The following is a 21107-nucleotide window of genomic DNA, read 5'->3' on the forward strand; positions in this document are numbered from 1 at the left end:
TACTTTTCAATAGTTAGCTTGAATGTAAATGGGTTGAATGCCCCAACCAAAAGACAAAGACTGGCTGAATGGATACAAAAACAAGACCCCTATATATGTTGTCTACAAGAGACCCACCTTGAAACAAGGGACACATACAGACTGAAATTGAAGGGCTGGAAAAAGAAATTCCACGCAAATAGAAACCAAAATAAACCAGGAGTAGCAATACTCATATCAGGTAAAATAGAGTTTAAAGTAAAGGCTGTGAAAACAGACAAAGGAGGACACTACATGATGATCAAAGGATCAATCCAAAAAGGAGATATAACAATTATAAATATATATGCACCCAACATAGGAGCACCACAATATGTAAGACAAATGCTAACAAGCATGAAAGGGGAAATTAAAAATAACACAATAATAGTGGGAGACTTTAATACCCCACTCACACCTATGAATAGATCAATTAAACATAAAATTAACAAGGAAACACAAACTTTAAATGATACAATAGACCAGTTAGACCTAATTAATATCTATAGGGCATTTCACCCCAAAACAATGAATTTCACCTTTTTCTCAAGTGCACACGGAACCTTCTCCAGGATAGATCTCATCCTGGGGCATAAATCTAGCCTTGGTAAATTCAAAAAAATTGAAATCATTCCAAGCATCTTTTCTGACCACAATGCAGTAAGATTAGATCTCAATTGCAGGAGGAAAAATATTAAAAATTCCAACATAAGGAGGCTGAACAATATGCTGCTGAATAAGCAACAAATCACAGAAGAAATAAAAAAAAGAGATCAAAATATGCATAGAAATGAATGAAAATGAAAACACAACAACCCAGAGCCTATTGGACACTGTAAAAGCAGCGTTAAGGGGAAGGTACATAGTAGTACAGGCTTACCTCAAGAAACAAGTAAAAAATAAAATAAATGACCTAACTCTACACCTAAAACAACTATAAAAGGAAGAAATGAAGAATCCCAGGGTTAGTAGAAGGAAAGAAATCTTAAAAATAAGGGCAGAAATAAATGAAAAAGAAACAAAAGAGACCATAGCAAAAATCAACAACGCCAAAAGCTGGTTCTTTGAGAAGTTAAATAAAATTGACAAACCATTACCAAGACTCATCAAGAAACAAAGGGAGAAAAATCAAATCAACAAAATTAGAAATGAAAATAGAGAGATCAAAAAAGACAACACAGAAATACAAAGGATCATAAGAGACTACTATCAGCAACTATATCCCAATAAATGACAACTTGGAAGAAATGGACAAATTTTTTCTTTTTTTTTTTCTTTCAATATTTTTATTTTATTATTATTTTTTAATATGTACCAAGCTTTCTTATAGAAATGGACAAATTCTTAGAAAAGCACAACTTTCCAAAACTGGACCAGGAAGAAATGGAAAATCTTAACAGACCCATCACAAACCTGGAAATTGAAACTTAATCAGAAATCTTCCAGCAAACAAAATCCAGGACCAGATGGCTTCACAGCTGAATTCTACCAAAAATTTAGAGAAGACCTAACACCTATCCTACTCTAACTCTTCCAGAAAGTTGCAGAGGAAGGTAAACTTCCAAACTCATTCTACGAGGCCACCATCATCCTAATACCAAAACCTAACAAAGATGCCAAAAAAAAAAAAAAAAAAAAAGAAAACTACAGGCCAATATCACTGATGAATATAGACGCAAAAATTCTTAACAATATTCTAGCAAACAGAATCCAACAACATATTAATAAGATCATGCATCATGACCAAGTGGGCTTTAGCCCAGGAATGCAAGGATTCTTTAATATATGCAAATCAATCAATGTAATACACCACATTAACAAATTGAAAAATAAAAACCATATGATTATTTCAATAGATGCAGAGAAAGCCTTTGACAAAATTCAACATCCACTTATGATCAAAAAACCCTCCATAGAGCAGGAATAGAAGGAACATATCTCAACATAACAAAAGCTATATATGACAAACCCACAGCAAACATTATCCTCAATGGTGAAAAATTGAAAGCATTTCCCCTAAAGTCAGGAACAAGACAAGTGTGCCCACTCTCACCACTACTATTTAACATAGTTTTGGAAGTTTTGACCACAGCAATCAGAGCAGAAAAAGAAATAAAAAGAATCCAGATTGGAAAAGAAGAATTAAAACACTCACTGTTTGCAGATGACATGATCATATACATAGAAAACGGTAAAGACTCTACCAGAAAACTACTAGAGCTAATTAATGAATATAGTAAATTTGCAGGATGTAAAATCAACACACAGAAATCCCTTGCATTGGTATACACTAACAATGAGAAAACAGAGAAAATAAGGAAATAATTCCATTCACCATCGTAACAAAAAGAATAAAATACTTAGACATATATCTACCTAAAGAAACAAAAGACCTATATATAGAAAACTATGAAACACTGGTGAGAGAAAGCAAAGAGGATACAAATAGATGGAGAAATATACCATGTTCATGGATCAGAAGAATCAATATAGTGAAAATGAGTATACTAACCAGAGCAATCTATGGAGTCAAGGCAATCCCTATCAAGCTACGAATGGTATTTTTCTGATAACTAGAACAAATAATTTCACAATTTGTATGGAAATACAAAAAAAAAAAAAAAAACAACACCTCGAATAGCCAAAGCAATCTTGAGAAAGAAGATTGGAACTGGAGGAATCAACCTGCCTGACTATAGGCTCTACTACAAAGCCACAGTCATCAAGACAATATGGTACTGGCACAAAGACGGAAATATAGATCAATGGAACAAAATAGAAAGCCCAGAGATAAATCCACACATGTATGGACACCTTATCTTCGACAAAGGAGGCAAAAATATGCAATGGAGAAAACACAATCTTTTTAACAAGTGGTGCTGGGAAAACTGGTCAACCTCTTGTAAACAAATGAAACTAGAACACTTTCTAACACCATATACAAAAATAAACTCAAAATGGATTAAAGATCTAAACATAAGACCAGAAACTATAAAACTCCTAGAGGAAAACATAGGCAAAACACTCTCTGACATACATCACAGCAGGATCCTCTATGACCCACCTCCGAGAATATTGGAAATAAAAGCAAAAATAAACAAATGGGACCTAATTAAACTTAAAAGCTTTTGCAGAACAAAGGAAACTCTAAGCAAGGTGAAAAGACAGCCTTCAGAATGGGAGAAAATAATAGCAAACGAAGCAACTGACAAAGAATTAATCTCAAAAATATACAAGCACCTCCTGCAGCTCAATTCCAGAAAAATAAATGACCCAATAAAAATTGGCCAAAGAACTAAGCAAATATTTCTCCAAAGAAGACATACAGATGGCTAACAAACACATGAAAAGATGCTCAACATCACTCATTATTAGAGAAATACAAATCAAAACCACAATGAGGTACCATCTCACGCCAGTCAGAATGGCTGCTATCCAAAAGTTTACAAGCAATAAATGCTGGAGAGGGTGTGGAGCAAAGGGAACCCTCTTACACTGTTGGTAGGAATGCAAACTAGTACAGCCACTATGGAGAACAGTGTGAAGATTCCTTAAAAAACTGGAAATAGAACTGCCATATGACCTAGCAATCCCACTGCTGGGCATACACACCGAGGAAACCAGAACTGAAAGAGACACATGTACCTCAATATTCATTGCAGCACTGTTTATAATAGCCAGGGCATGGAAGCAACCTAGATGTCCATCAGCAGATGAATAGATAAGAAATCTGTGGTAAATATACACAATGGAATATTACTCAGCCATTGAAAAGAATACAGTTGAATAAGTTCTAATGAGGTGGATGAAACTGAAACCTATTATACAGATTGAAGTAAGCCAGAAAGAAAAACATCAATACAGTATACTAACATATATATATATATATAATTTAGAAAGATGGTAATGATAACCCTGTACGCGAGACAGCAAAAGAGACACAGATGTATAGAACAGCGTTTTGGACTCTGTGGGAGAGGTCGAGGGTGGGATGATTTGGAAGAATGGCATTGAAACATATTATATTATCATATGTGAAACGGAGAGCCAGTCCAGGTTCAATGCATGATAGAAGATGCTCGGGGCTGGTGAATTGGGACGACCCAGAGGGATGGTATGGGGAGGGAGGTGGGAGGGGTGTTCAGGATGGGGAACATATGTACACCCGTGGCAGATTCATATCAATGTATGACAAAACCAGTACAATATTGTAAAGTAATTAGCCTCCAAAAAAAAATATAGATAAATAAATAAAGTGAAAACATACACACACACACAAAGGAAGAAAGAAAAATAGTAGAAGGAAAGAAATGTTAAAGATCAGAGCATAAATAAAGGAATAATAATAAAGATTAATAAGACTAAAAGCTGGTTCTTTGAGAAGATAAATAAAACTGACAAACAACTATCCAAACTCTTCAAGAAAAAAAGGAAAAGAATCAAATCTGCAAAGTTAGAAGTGAAAAAGGAGAGGTTACAACAGACAATGCAGAAATAAAAAGGATCATAAAAGACTATTATGATCAACTATATGCCAGTGAAACGGACAACCTGAAAGAAACGGGTCTATTCTTAGAAAAGTTCGATCTTCCAAGACTGAACAAGGAAGAAATAGAAATTATAAACAAGCCAATTACAAGCACTGAAATTGAAACTGTGTTAAAAAATCTTCCAAAATATAAAAGCGCAGGGCCTGACAGTTTCACAGGTGAATTCTATTAAATATTTGAGAAGAACTTATGCCTATACTTCAGAAACTCTTTCAAAAAATTGTAGAGGAACTAACATTTCCAAACCCATTCTATGAGACCACCAATACTCTTATACCATAACCAGACAAAAGGCAGCACATAAAAAGAAAATTACAGTTCAATATCACTGACGAAAATAGATGCTAAAGTCCTCAACAAAATTCTAGCAAACAGAATTCAAAAACATGTTAAAAAGATAGTACACCATGATCATGTTGGGTTTCTCCCAGGGATGCAATGATTCTTCAATATACACAAATCCATCAGTGTGATATACCATATTAACAAGTTGGAAAAAAAAAAAAAAAAGCCATGTGGTACTCTCAATAGATGCAGAAATCGCTTTTGTCAAAATTTCACACCCTTTCATGATAAAAATTCTTCAAAAATGAGCAAAGAAGGAACCTACCTCAACACAATGAAGGCCATATATGACAAACACAGAGCAAATATTATTCTCAATGGTGAAAAACTGAAAGCATTTTCTGAAAGATCAGGAACAAGACAAAGGTGTCCAGTCTCACCACTGTTTTTCAACATACATTTGGAAGTCTTACCTACAGAAATCAGAGCAGAAAATGAAATAAAATAACTCCAGATTGGAAAAGAAGTAAAAATCTCATTGTTTGAAGACAACATGACACTATACATAGAAAACCCTAAAGATACCATCAGAAAATTACTAGAGATAATCAGCTAATTTAGCAAAGTGGCAGGATACAAAATCAATACACAGAAATCACTTGCATTCATATGCACTAACCATTAAACATCAGAAAGAGAAATTAAGAAATTAATCCCATTTACCATTGCAACTAAAATAATGAAATACCTAGGAATAAATCTACCAAAAGAGAGAAAATTTTGTATACAGAAAATTATAAGACACTGATTAAAGAAATCAAAGATGGTATAAACAGATGGAGAGATATTCCATTTACATCGGTTGGAAGAATCAATATTGTGAAAATGATTATACACCTAAAGGTAAACTACAGATTCAGTGCAATTTCTACTAAATTACCAATGGCATTTTTCACAGAACTAGAACAACACCAACAAAAATCTCACAGTTCATATGGAAATACAAAAACCCTGAACACCCAATGCAATTTTGAGAAAGAAGTACAGAGCTGGGGAAATCAACCTTCATGACTTTAGACTATACTACAAAGCTTTAGTCATGAAGAGAGTATGGTACTGTACAAAAACAGAAATATAGTCGGATGGAACATGATAGAAAGCCCAGAGATAAACCCACACACCTATGGATAACTTATTTTTGACAAAGGAGGCAAGAGTATACTATGGGTCAAAGATAGTCTCTTCAATGAGTGCTGCTGTGAAAACTGGACAGCTATGTGCAAAAAATGAAATGAGAACCCTTCCTAACACCATACATAAAGATAAACAAAAAAGAATTAAAGACATAAATGTAAGAACCAAAACTATAAATATCTTAGGATAAAACATATGTACACCCTCTACGACATAAATCACAGCAAGATATCTATGACCCATCCTAGAGTAATGGAAATAAAAACAAAGAAAAGGTGTAACATAATTCGACTTAAAAACTTTTGTGTGAAAAAGAACACTATAAACAAGGTGAAAAGACAGACCTAAGAATCAGAAAAGATAGTAGCAAATGAGACAACTTACAAAGGATTATTTTCAAAAAATATACAAGCAGCTCGTGCAAATCAATACCAGAAAAACAACCTGATTAAAAAGTGGACCAAAGACTTAAACAGACATTTCTCCAAAGAAGACCTACAGATGGCTAATAAACACACGAAGAAATGCTCAACATCACTCAATTATTAAAGAAATGCAAATCAAAACTCCAATAAGATACAACCTCATACCAGTCAGAATGGCCATCATCAAAAAATATACAAACAATAAATGCTGGAGAGGGCTGCTTTGTTGGTGGGAATGTAAATTGATACAGCCACTATGGAGAACAGTATGGAGATTCCTTAAAAAACAAGGAATAATACCACAGTATGACCCAGCAATCCCACTACCAGGCATATACCCTGAGGATACCAAAATTGAAAAAGACACATGTACCCCAATGTTCATAGAAGCTCTATTTACAATAGCTAGGACATGGATGTAATGTTGATGTCCATTGACAGATGAATGGATAAAGAAGAAAACCACCAACATGATATATTAAAGCATATATATGGAATTTAGAAAGATGGTAATGATAACCCTGTATGCAAGACAGCAAAAGAGACACAGATGTATAGAACAGTCTTTTGGATTCTGTGGGAGAAGGTGAGGCTGGGATGATCTGAGAGAATAGCACTGAAACATGTATATTATCATATGTGAAACAGATCACCAGTCCAGGTTCGATGCATGAGACAGGGTGCTCAGGGCTGGTGCACTGGGATGAGCCAGAGGGATGGGAAAGGGAGGGAGGTGGGAGGGGGGTTCAGAATGGGGAACACATGTAAACCCATGGCTGATTCATGTCAATGTATGGCAAAACCCACTGCTGCTGCTGCTGCTGCTGCTGCTAAGTTGCTTCAGTCGTGTCTGACTCTGTGCGACCCCATAGATGGCAGCTCACCAGGCTCCCCCGTCCCTGGGATTCTCCAGGCAAGAACACTGGAGTGGGTTGCCATTTCCTCCTCCAATGCGTGAAAGTGAAAAGTGAAAAGTGAAAGTGAAGTCGTTCAGTCATGTCCGACTTGTAGTGACCCCATGGACTGCAGCCCACCAGGCTCCTCCATCCATAGGATTCTCCAGGCAAGAGTACTGGAATGGGGTGCCATGTCAGTGTATGGCAAAAACCACTACAATACTGTAAAGTAATTAGCCTCGAATTAAAATAAATAAAAAGAAACTGTGGTACATATATACAATGAAATACCACACAGCCATAAAAGGAATACATTTGTGTCAGTCCTAGTGAGGTGGATCAACATAGAGCCTATTATACAGTGAAGTAAGTCAGAAAGAGAAAAACTAATGTCGTATACTAATGCATACATATGGACTCTAGAAAGATGGTACTGATGAATCCATTTGCAGAGCAGTAGCAGCAAAGACACAGACATTGAGAACAGACTTATGGACACGACTGCGGGAACAGGAAGTTGAGGGTGGGATGTATGGAGTGGGGAACATGGAAACTTACATTAACATATGTAAAATATATAGCCAATAAGAATTTGCTGTATGACTCAGGAAACTTAAATCCGATTTAAGGAACACCCTAGAGGGGTGGGATGGGGAGAGAGGTGGAAGGATATTTACATGGGAGGGGACACGGATAAACCAATGGCTGATTCATGCTGATGTTTGGTAGAAACCAACACAATACCTGCAAAGCAATTATCCTTCAATTAAAATTAAAAAAATTAAAAACAAAAACAAAAACAAAAACACAACAGTACCATAAACCAAGGCACCCAGAAGGAATCTCACTCATGCGTGCATGAGGTAAAAGGCAGAAAGATCTCTATCTTGACTGTAGTGCCTACAGTGGCACTACTGAAACAGTTACACTCATGAAACAGCTGAAGCCCCACCAGCCACAGTCCAGGAGCCCCTGGATACACTACCTTATAAAATCATGATGGAGCTAAGTCCTTCTGTGAACCCAGGTTTTGACAGGAGGAGCTCTGTCTGCTTCGTTCACACACCTTCCCACACTGTGGCCCACTAAGTGTGGTTACAACGGACTCAGAGTGAATGAGAAGTCAAGTGGGCCTTAGAAAGCATCACTACAAATAAAGCTAGTGGAGGTGATGGATTCCAGTAGAGTCATTTCAAATCCTGAAAGATGATGCTGTAAAAGTGCTGCATTCAATATGCCAGTGAATTTGGAAAACTCAGCAGTGGCCACAGGATTGGAAAAAGTGTTTTCATTCCAATTCCAGAGAAAGGCAATGCCAAAGAATGCTCAAACTACCGCACAATTGCACTCATCTCACATGCTAATATAGTAATGCTCAAAATTGCCCAAGCCAGGCTTCAGCAATATCCGAACCGTGAAATTCCAGATGTTCAAGCTGGATTTAAAAAAGGCAGAGGAATCAGAGAACAAATTGCCAGCATGCACTGGATCATCAAAAAAGCAAGAGAGTTCCATTCCCACCAACAGTGTAAGAGGGTTCCCTTCCAGAAAAACATCTATTTCTGCTCTATTGACTATGCCAAAGCCTCTGACTGTGTGGATCACAATAAACTGTGGAAAATTCTGAAAGAGATGGGAATACCAGACCACCTGGCCTGCCTCTTGAGAAACCTATATGCAGGTGAGGAAGCAAAAGTTAGAATGGGACATGGAACAACAGACTGGTTCCAAATAGGAAAAGGAGTACATCAAGGCTGTATATTGTCACCCTGCTTATTTAACTTCTATGCAGAGTACATCATGAGAAATGCTGGGCAGGAAGAAGCACAAACTAGAATCAAGATCCTTGGGAGAAATATCAATCACCTCAGATATGCAGATGACACCACCCTTATGGCAGAAAGTGAAGAGGAACTAAAAATCCTCTTGATGAAAATGAAAGAGGAGAGTGAAAAAGTTGGCTTAAAGCTCAGCATTCAGAAAACAAAGATCATGGCATCTGGTCCCATCACTTTATGGGAAATAGATGGAGAAAGAGTGGAAACAGTGTCAGACTTTATTTTTCTGGGCTCCAAAACCACTGCAGATGGTGATTGCAGCCATGAAATTAAAAGACGCTTACTCCTTGGAAGGAAAGTTATGACCAACCTAGATAACATATTAAAAAGCAGAGACATTACTTTGCCAGACAAGGTCCATCTAGTCAAGGCTATGGTTTTTCCTGTGGTCATGTATGGATGTGAGAGTTGGATGGTGAAGACATCTGAGCATTGAAGAATTGATGCTTTTGAACTGTGGTGTTGGAGAAGACTCTTGAGAGTCCCTTGGACTGCAAGGAGATCCAACCAGTCCATTCTGAAGGAGATCCGCCCTGGGTGCTCTTTGGAAGGAATGATGCTAAAGCTGAAACTCCAGTATTTTGGCCACCTCATGCGAAGAGTTGACTCATTGGAAAAGACTCTGATGCTGGGAGGGATTGGGGGCAGGAGGAGAAGGGGACGACAGAGGATGAGATGGCTGGAAGGCATCACCAACTCGATGCACATGAGTTTGAGTAAACTCTGAGAGTTGGTGATGGACAGGTATGCCTGGAGTGCTGCAATTCATGGGATTGCAAAGAGTCGGACAAGACTGAGTGACTGAACTGAACTGAGCATGCACAAAAATTAGTCTCAAACCTGCCAGCCAAGATAGAACACAAGATTAAGATGTAGTGCTACTTTTGGGGAAACAAAAGACAGGCTGCCAGCACCCATTCTGGTGCACTCACTATCTAGACAAGACATAGCAGCACAGAAATTCTGACAAAAGAAGCATGATACGTGTCAGCAAGTGCCACTAAAGAAGATCTGAGGTAGCTGCAGAGTCTCTAGCAGGGATGAAGGAAGTTGTCTCTCACCCAGTGGAGAATAACACTTCAATTAGAAAAACACCACAGAACTTCAAGGGACATGAACTCAAAGTATCATGACACCAACAAAGTATAAAAATCTTCACTATTCACACCAAAAGATTAGAGATCTGTGACTTACCCAATGAAGACTTCAAAATAGCTGTTTTAAATGACTCACTGTGCTACAGAAAATGCAGTGAAATAATCAAACAAAAGCATGAGAACAACAAACAAATGAACAGTAAAAAATGGACAAAATTAGAAGTTTAAGCAGTCAGTCAGTCAGTTCAGTTGCTCAGTACTGTCTTACTCTTTGCAACCCCATGAACCGCAGCACGCCAGGCCTCCCTGTCCAGCACCAACTCCCGGAGTCCACCCAAATCCATGTCCATTGAGTCGGTGATGCCATCCAACCATCTCATCCTCCATCGTCCCCTTTTCCTCCTGCCTCAATCTTTCCCAGCATCAGGGTCTTTTCAAATGAGTCAGCTCTTCGCATCAGGTGGCCAAAGTATTGGAGTTTCAGCTTCAACATCAGTACTCCCAATGGATATTCAGGATTGATTTCCTTTAGGATGGACTAGTTGGATCTCCTTGCAGTCCAAGAAGTTTAATAAAAATACATAAATCATTAAAAAATCCCAAAATTTTGATGCTGAAGGACACAAGGATGAAATGAAAATGCATTAGAGACTATCAACTGAAGACTGAAACAAGCAGAAGAATGAATCTATGATATAAATGACATATCAAAGTTATTCAGTCAGGAGGGATGAAAAACAAAATAAAAAGAAACAAAAATCTTAAATAAAATAATGAAAAAGAACAAAGAAAGGCTAAATGATTTATGGTACATCATCAATAGAACCAGTTTTCAAATTATTGAAGTTCCAGAAAGAGGAAAGAAGGAGATGAGTGCAGAAAATGTATTTAAAGACGAAAGGGCTGAGTAAAATGTATTTAAAGAAGTAATGGTAAAAGTTCAGGAAGCTTACAGGTGACCAAACAAAATCAGTATAAAAAATCCTCTAAAACACACATATAATAAAATTGCAAAGTCAAAGCAAAATACAGAAGTCATAAAGGCAGCATGAGGAAATAACATATAAGCTAACAAAACAAAACAAAAACCATGAAACTTACTAAGAAACCTTCATTTTGCTCTAGCATATTTCTCAGCAGAAACCTAGTGGGTCAGGAGAAAGTCAGATGATATATTTCAAATGCTGAAAGAGAAAACTGCCAACCAAGAGCACTTTATTTGGAAAATACCATTCAGAAATGAAAAGAATATAGACTTCTCTAGACCAACAAATACTGAGGAAATATAACACAATTAGACCTTCCTTGAGGTGTGTATGGCAGCACACTCCAGTATTCTTGCCTGGAGAACCCCGTGGACAGAGAAGCCTGGTGGGATACCATCCATAGGGTCGCAAAGGGTTGGACATGACTGAAGTGACTGAGCATGCACGCATACCTTCCTTACTAGAAACACTAAAATAATTTTTCAAGATGAAGTAAAAGAGTGCTAATTAATACCATGAAAATATGTAGTATAGTGGTAAACATAAGTGCACATTTATATTCAGAACACTATAGTACTTTGAAATGGAATGTTAAATATCTATATAAAAGTTAAAGTACAAGAGTGCAAAAATTACTATATTTACAACTATTTGTTAATAAATACACACTATAAAAAGAGCAAACTATCACATCAAAAAGATAAGATTCAGTTCAGTTCAGTTGCTCAGTTGTATCCGACTCTTTGTGACCCCATGAACTGTAGCATGCCACACCTCCCTGTCCATCACCATTCCCAGGGTCCACCCAAACCCATGTCCATTGAGTCAGTGATGCCATGCAATGATCTCATCCTCTGTCGTCCCCTTCTACTCCTGCCCTCAATCTTTCCCAGCATCAGGGTCTTTTCAAATGAGTCAGCCCTTCCCATCAGGTGGCCAAAGTATTGGAGTTTCAGCTTCAACATCAGTCCGTCCAATGAACACCCTGGACTGATTTTCTTTAGGATGGACTGGTTGGATCTCCTTGCAATCCAAGGGACTCTGAGGAGTCTTCTCCAACACCACAGTTAAAAAGCATCAATTCTTTGGCGCTCAGCTTTCGTTATAGTCCAACTTTCACATCCATACATGAGCACTGGGAAAACCATAGCCTTGACTAAACGGATCATTGTTGTCAAATAATGTCTCTGCTTTTTAATAAGGTGTCACGGTTGGTAACTTTCCTTCCAAGGAGTAAGTGTCTTTTAATTTCATGGCGGCAATCACCATCTGCAGTGATTTTGGAGCCCAGAAAAATAGTCTGACACTGTTTCCACTGTTTCCCCATCTATTTGCCATGAAGTGATGGGACCGGATGCCAAGATCTTAGTTTTGTGAATGTTAAGCTTTAAGCCAACTTTTTCACTCTCCTCCTTCACTTTCATCAAGAGGCTCTTTAGTTCTTCTTCACTTTCTGCCATAAGGGTGGTGTCATCTGCATATCTGAGGTGATTGATATTTCTCCTGGCAATCTTATTTCCAGCATATGCTTTCTACAGCTCAGCTTTTCTCATGATGTACTCTGAATATAAGTTAAATAAGTAGGGTGACAATATACAACCTTGACATACTCCTTTTCTTATTTGGAACCAGTCTGTTGTTCCATGTCCAGTTCTAACTGTTTCTTCCTGACCTGCCTACAGATTTCTCAAGAGGCAGGTCAGGTGATTTGGTATTCTCATCTCTTGAAGAATTTTCCACACTTTATTGTGATCCACACTGTCAAAGGTTTTGGCATAGTCAATAAAGCAGAAATAGATGTTTTTCTGAAACTCTCTTGCTTTTTTGATGATCCAGCACAGGTTGACAGTTTGATCTCTGGTTCTTCTGCCTTTTCTGAAACCAGTTTGAACATCTGGAAGTTCACAATTCACTTGCTATTGAAGATGGCTTGGAGAATTTTGAGCATTATTGTACTAGCATGTGAAATGAGTGCAATTGTGTGGTAGTTTGAGCGTTCTTGGGCATTACCTTTCTTTGGGACTGGAATGAAAACTGACCTTTTCCAGTCCTGTGGACAGTGCTGAGTTTTCCAAATTTGCTGGCATATTGAGTGTATCACTTTCACAGCATCATCTTTCAGGATTTGAAATAGCTTAACTGGAATTCCATCACCTCTACTAGCTTTGTTTGTAGTGATGCTTCCTAAGGTCTGCTTGACTTCACATTCCAGGATGTCTGGCTCTAGGTAAGTGATCATACCATCATGATTATCTGGGTCATGAAGATCTTTTCTGTACAGTTCTTCTGTGTATTCTTGCCACCTCTTCTTAATATCTTCTGCTTCTTTTAGGCCCATACCATTTCTGTCCTTTATTGAGTCCATCTTTGCATGAAATGTTCCTTTGGTATCTCTAATTTTCTTGAAGTGATCTCTAGTCTTTCCCATTCTATTGTTTCCCTCTATTTCTTTGCATTGATCACTGAGGAAGGCTTTCTTATCTCTCCATGCTATTCTTTGGAACTTCACATTCAAATAGGTGTATCTTTCCTTTTCTCTTTTGCTTTTCACTTCCCTTCTTTTCACAGTTATTCATAAGACCTCCTCAGACAGCCATTTTGCTTTTTTTTGCACTTTTTTTTTCTTGGAATGGTCTTGATTTCTGTCTCCTGTACAATGTCATGAACCACCGTCCATAGTTCATCAGACACTCTGTCTATCAGATCTAGGCCCTTAAATCTATTTCTCACTTCCACTGTATAGTCATAAAGGATTTGATTTAGGTCATAACTGAATGGTCTAGTGGTTTTCTTCACTTTCTTCAATTTCTATGTCAATTAAAATTATTTAAAAACAAATTATTTTAAAGATTTGCTAAAACTTTTAATGTGAAAATTGATTGTGAACAGAGTTGGTAAATTAACACTCATCTTTACACCGAATGACAATAAATGAAGAAAAATGATAGAAATGATCTTTAAAAATTGCCATTTTCTAGACAACAGTGAAATAACTGCTTGCAGCCTCGGGTCATAAATAGATTCTACAACCATTAGTTGAAAATTTTGGAGAAATAATATCTACAATAATGTTAACATTTACAGCAAAGGTAACTTATCTACTGTAACAATTTCATTTAAGTTTGAGAAAACCAGCTGTTACTAGCAATTCAGATTTAAATCAATTAGCACCAATGGTGATGACCATGCTTCTTAGACTATGAAGGTCACCTGACTTGATGCAGTACAAAGTAATGAGATATCACCTTAAATATTTTAGCTTATTTATATCTCTATTTTAATAATAAAATATTAATGATATTTATAAATTTAAAATGTTTACAGTTAACTGATTTAAGCTTAATATTCTGTTTAAAATGTACAAGTATAAAAATCACCTTTCAGACTGGTGGTGTTTCTAAAATGCTCTGTACCAGCAAAATCAGGAAAACATTTCTAGACCTGGAGTTCATTACCAAATCGATCTCTAAAACTCATGTTGTGTCACTTTGCATATTTCTTTATTTTAGAAATATTTTGTGGTTCAAAGTTGATATACGTTAAAGACATAAAAATTCAAGAATTCATGTAAGTAAAAAGAAGTTAAACACATTTTACACCTATTATCTCTGAATTCAACTCTAGCTATACTACATATTTTCTTGCATTTTTTTTGCCAATATTCATCTAGAAAAAGTTATTCAGTGCTTAAAGCAGAGTGTCTTTATTTGTGTGTGTTTATATTTAATACTGAATTTTTTAATCACTTATATGCCATGTTAGAGTAGTTATGCAATGTGATTCTCATTGTTCTTTATTTGAATTATTATGTGTACTTTGATAAGCATCTTGCAAAATATTATAAGATCCAACCAGTCCAGCCTAAAGGAAATCTGTCCTGAATGTTCATTGGGAGGACTGATGCTGAAGCTGAAACTCGAATATATTGGCCACCTGATGTGAAGAGCTGACTCATTTGAAAAGGCCCTGATGCTGGGAAAGATTGAAGGAGGGAGGAGAAAGGATCGACAGAGGATGAGATGGTTGAATGGCATCACTGAATGAATGGACATGAGTTTGAGTAAGCTCTGGGAGTTGCTGATGGACAGGGAGGCCTGGAGTGCTGCAGTGGGGTCACAAAGAGTCAGAAGTGACTGAGTGACTGAACTGAATTGAAAATATTATGTGTTTCATCATTTTTGATTTATTCATCTATTGATAGATGATCAAAAGTAAGATAAACTACTGATGTTTAATTACTGACATAAATAAGTATGACATAGTTTGCTTCTATATGTTTGCTAGATGATATTATCAATATTTTGAATGTTTTCCATTTCTTTCCACACCTTTTTTTCCCATGTATGCTAAAACAGAGTTTCAGAAATGCTCAGAAGAAAGCTTTAAGAAAGTTAGGAAACTGATGGATGGAAGGAGGCATGGAAGTGATTGAATCTAATTTCTTGCTGTAAATATTTCATGAACAGGACACGTAACATTTTGATATTCCAAGTTCAATGAGGTACTTTTAAGAAGTGATTCTTTGGTCTCCCATCATCTCTCAATTATATTGTCCCCATAATATTGAACACAAATCTGATTTATGAATCAAGAATTTAAAAAATACTTGATAAAATAAACAGAATTGAATTAATAAGGAGAAATCTGAATACATGTACATATTTCAGATTTACAACTGCATTTAGTCAATGTTTTATCCACATCAAGGATACACTACTTTTCCTTCCTGACAAGTTGTTCGAAATGTATGTTGTGGTTTCATTCAACGATAACCATGTTGGCACATAAATACAATATTATCCTCTGTTTTAGAGTAAAGTTTTGTATCATGTTTCCATCTTAACTGTATGTGATGATTTTTCATTGTTTCTTCTGAAATTACACATGCCTCTAAAAAGAAAATAAACATGAACCTTTGAGTAATATGCAAATATTTTCTTCAGATTTTTAGGGTTTCAAGAACTTTGGTCCATGAATTCTTCCTCAAATCTTTCCAAACCAATATACTGAAAATGTATAGTGTAGGTATCATCATATTAACAAAATTAATATTATAAGAATGAGATACTTTGTTTAGTGTAGTAATTAAATGTTATAATGAAAAATTCATAATGTCAGTTATCATATGAAGAGCTTTCATAAAGGAGCCATTGTTACTTGAATATGAAATTTTCTAACTTTATTTCTATATACAGATATTAATACTTGGTGGTGAAGCATGCAACAGAATCAGTTCAGTTCAGTTCAGTCGCTCAGTAGTGTCTGACTCTTTACAACCCCATAAACCACGGCACACCAGGCCTCCCTGTCCATCACAAACTCCCGGAGTTCACTGAGATTCACGTCCATGGAGTCAGTGATGCCATCCAGCCATCTCATCCTCTGTCGTCCCCTTCTCCTCCTGCCCCCAATCCCTCCCAGCACCAGAGTCTTTTCCAATGAGTCAACTCTTCGCATGAGGTGGCCAAAGTACTGGAGTTTCAGCTTTAGCATCATTCCTTCCAAAGAAATCCCAGGGATGATCTCCTTCAGAATGGACTGGTTGGATCTCCTTGCAGTCCAAGGGACTCTCAAGAGTCTTCTCCAACACCACAGTTCAAAAGCATCAATTCTTCAGCGCTCAGCCTTCTTCACAGTCCAACTCTCACATCCATACATGACCACAGGAAAAACCATAGCCTTGACCAGATGGACCTTTGTTGGCAAAGTAATGTCTCTGCTTGGAATATGCTCTCTAGGTTGAACATAACTTTCCTTCCAAGGAGTAAGTGTCTTTTAATTTCATGGCTGCAGTCACCATTTGCAGTGATTTTTGAGCCCCCCAAAATAAACTCTGACACTGTTTCCACTGTTTCCCCATCTATTTCCCATGAAGTGATGGGACTGGATGGCATGATCTTTGTTTTCTGAATGTTGAGCTTTAAGACAAACTTTTTCACTCTCCACTTTCTCTTTCATCAAGAGGCTTTTGAGTTCCTCTTCACTTTCTGCCATAAGGGTGGTGTCATCTGCATATCTGAGGTTATTGATATTTCTCCCAGAAATCTTGAGTCCAGCTTGTGCTTCTTCCAGCCCAGCATTTCTCATGATGTACTCTGCATATAAGTTAAATAAGCAGAGTGACAATATACAGCCTTGATGTACTCCTTTTCCTATTTGGAACCAGTCTGTTGTTCCATGTCCAGTTCTAACTGTTGCTTCCTGACCTGAATACAAATTTCTCAAGAGGCGATGGTTGTTATTTAATCCATAAAAATCATATTAAAAACAGTTAAACATCATGCTGAGTATAAGGATTATCCCAGGATCCAAGAGAAGTTTAAAGCGTTTACCTAAGCATTTTGGTGGTTCTGACCACTCTCCATTCTGACATACTACGTTTCTGTTTCCCTGAAGTTCATAGTAGGCCTGACACCGGTACTCAACAATCATTCCTGGAGGATATACTGATTTCAGGAGTGAGGTAATGTCTCCATTTTCTATTGTTGGAGGAGGCCCACATTTTCCTTGAGAGTTTAAAAAATAATGGTGTTTGCTTTATTCAAAGACAACCCCTAAAGTTTTAAATAAATAAAATAAAAATGCAGCCAAATATGCCATATTAAAACTTATGATTTCTGATGACAGAAATGATTTGTAGGAGGAATTTTAATCACTTAATCAGAAATACACATTTTAAGAACCTATTTTACCACCATGGAAGCACATATTGTACTTTTACAAATATGTCTGCTTTGCAGTGTCCTGATGTTCAACATGTTTTCTTTCAGAGTATATGCTGGAAAGATGGATAGCTAAGATAAAAAAAATGTTACCCTTTTATACAACATGTTGCAGTGCCTGTGAAAAGAAATTTTTTGGCTTCCATTTCTGGACAAGATGAGGTAAAAATATTTGTGCTTATAGCATCTGCTAAGTATTCCTTCTGCCAAATAAAGGTTCTGAACCTATTATAAAAACCAAAACGGGAGACTGTGAAACACGTAGTAAGTCAATCTGCTTAGGGACCTTTGGATTCAAAGAGTTATACTCAAGAGAGTCTTTTGGGTTTCATCTTGCCTTCTATGTATCCTGAATGGGCCACTGAGACAGCAACCCAGAAATAACACAAGTTCAGAAAGAAAAGTTTCAAGAAGCAGTTGATCTCTTTAGGAAAAGGCCCAGAAAAGAGTAGCTAAGACACAGTTTTCACAATACTGAATTAGTCTAGAAATACTACACGAAGTGTGCACACTAAGTCCTTGTGTGCACCAGGACCCAGAGACCCCACAGAAACTAAGCCAGAATTGTATCTGAGTGTCTCCTGCAGAAGTACAGGTGAGCAGTGCACTGCTACAGGGGCAGGGGCTCTGGGTGCTGTAGACCTGGGTTTGCATAAGCTTTCTTGGAGGAGGCTGCAATTAACCCCACCACAGAGCTGTCAGAACTTACACTGGACTGCAGAAATAGACTTTTAGAGGGTACAAACAAAACCTTGTGCACAACAGACCCAAAAGATAGAAGCAGTGATCCCACAAGAGACTGAACCAGATTTGCCTGTCAGTGTCCAGGAGTCTTCAGCAAAGGCATGGGTTAGCAGTGGCCTGCTGCAGGTTTTGGGGCATTGAGTGCAGCAGTGTACGCATAAGACCTTTTGAAGAAGGTCACCAGTATCTTTCTTATCTCCACCATTGTTTGGCCACAGGACAAAAACAGAGCGGGAACACGGTCTCACCCATCAACAGAAAATTTGTGGAAAGATTTACTGAGCATGACTCATTCCATCAGACCAAGACCCAGTTTCCCCCTGAGTTAGTCTCTCTCATCAGGAAGCTTCCATAAGCCTCTTATCCTCATCCATCAGAGGGCAGACAGAATGAAAGCCACAATCACAGAAAGCTAACCAATCTGATCGCATGGACAACAGCCTTATATAACTCCAAGAAACTCTGAGCCATGCTGTATAGGGCCACTCAAGATGGACGGGTCATGGTGGAGAGTTTTGACAAAATGCAGTCCACTGGAGAAGAGAATGGCAAACCACTTCAGTATTCTTGCCTTGAGAAGCCCATGAACATAATGAAAAGGCAAAAAGATAGGACACAGAAAGATGAACTCCTCAGGTGTGGTGGTGCCCAATATGTAGGAGATCAGTGGAGAAATAATTCCAGAAAGAATGAAGAGACAGAGAAAAAGCAAAAACAACACCCAATTGTGGGTGTGACTGGTGATGGAAGTAAAGTCTGATGCTGTAAAAAGCACTATTGCATAGGGACCTGGAATGTTAGGTCCATGAATCAAGGCAAATTGGAAGTGGCCAAACAGGAGACCGCAAGAATGAACATCGGCATTTTAAAAACCAGCAAACTAAAATGGACTGGAATGGGTGAATTTAACTCAGATGACCAGTATATCTACTACTGTGAGCAAGAATCCCTAAGAAGAAATGGAGTAGCCATGTTAGTCAAGAAAACAGTCTGAAATGCAGTGCTTGCATGCAATCTCAGAAATGACAAAATGATTGCTATTCATTTCCAAAGCAAACCATTAACTATCACCATAATCCAGGTCTATGCCCTAAACAGTAATGCTGAAGAAGTTGAAGTGGAATGGTTTTGTGAAGACGAACAAAATCTTCTAGAACTGACACCCCAAAAGATGTCCTTTTCATTATAGGGGACTTAAAAGCAAAATTGGGAAGTCAAGAGATAACTGGAGTAACAGGCAAATTTGGCATTATAGTACAAAATGAAGCAGGGCAAAGGGTAATAGAGTTTTGCCAAGAGAACACACTGGTCATAGAAAGCACCCTCTTCCAACAACACAAGTGAAAACTCTACACATGGACATCACCAAATGGTTAATACCAAAATCAGATTGATTATATTCTTTGCAGCCAAAGATGGAGAAGCTCTATACAGTCAGCAAAAACATGACTGGGAGCTGACTGTGTCTCAGATCATGAACTCTTTGTTGCCAAATTCATACTTAAATTGAAGAAAGATGTGAAAAACCACTAGACCATTCAGGGATGACCTAAATCAAATCCCTTATGATTATAGAGTGAAAGTGACAAATAGATTCAAGAGATTAGATCTGATAAGACAAAATGCCTGAACAACTATGGACAGAGTTTCCTGGGAGGCAGGGATCAAAACCATCCCCAATAAAAATAAATTTAAAAAGGTAAAATGGTTGCCTCTGTAGCCCTTACAAATAGTTTATAAAAGAAAAGACTCTAAAGGTAAAAGAGAAAAGTAAATAGAAAACCATTTGAATGGATAGTTCCAAAGAACAGCAAGGAGAGATAAGAAAGCCTTCCTCAGTGTTCAGTGCAAAGAAATAGAGGAAAACAATAGATTGGGAAAGATTAGAGATATCTTCAAGAAACTTAGAGATATCTTCAAGAAACTTAGAGATACCAAGGACAGTTCATACAACGATGGGCAATATAAAGGACAAAAATGGTATGGATCCAACAGAAGTGAGAGATATTAAAAAGAAGTGGCAAGAATACACAGAAGAACTATACAAAAAAGATCTTCATGACCCAGATAACCACATTTGTGTGATCACTCACCTAGAGCCAGACATCCTAGAATACAAAGTCAAGTGGGCCTTAGGAAGCATCACTGCGAACAAAGCTAGTGGAGGTGAAGGAATTCCATTTGAGCTATTTCAAATCCTAAAAGATGATGCTCTTTAAGTACTGCACTCAGTATGCCAACAAATTTTGAAAATATGGCAGTGACCACAGGACTGGAAAATGTTAGTTTTCATTCCAATACCAAATAATGTTCAAACTACCATACAATTACATTCATCTCACACATCAGTAA

General features: G+C 37.4%; 1 long non-coding RNA gene across 1 annotated transcript; it reads right to left on the reverse strand.

Moving 5' to 3' along the window:
• Positions 1-16149: 16149 nt before the first annotated feature.
• LOC113906370 lies at positions 16150-17797 on the reverse strand. The gene is made up of 2 exons (XR_003514858.1): positions 17622-17797; positions 16150-16179 (listed from the first exon to the last, which is right to left on the reverse strand). It is a non-coding gene; the product is annotated as an uncharacterized LOC113906370 (long non-coding RNA).
• Positions 17798-21107: the final 3310 nt, after the last annotated feature.

Source organism: Bos indicus x Bos taurus, chromosome 16, assembly GCF_003369695.1.
Source record: "Bos indicus x Bos taurus breed Angus x Brahman F1 hybrid chromosome 16, Bos_hybrid_MaternalHap_v2.0, whole genome shotgun sequence".
Classification (NCBI taxonomy): Eukaryota; Metazoa; Chordata; class Mammalia; order Artiodactyla; family Bovidae; genus Bos; species Bos indicus x Bos taurus.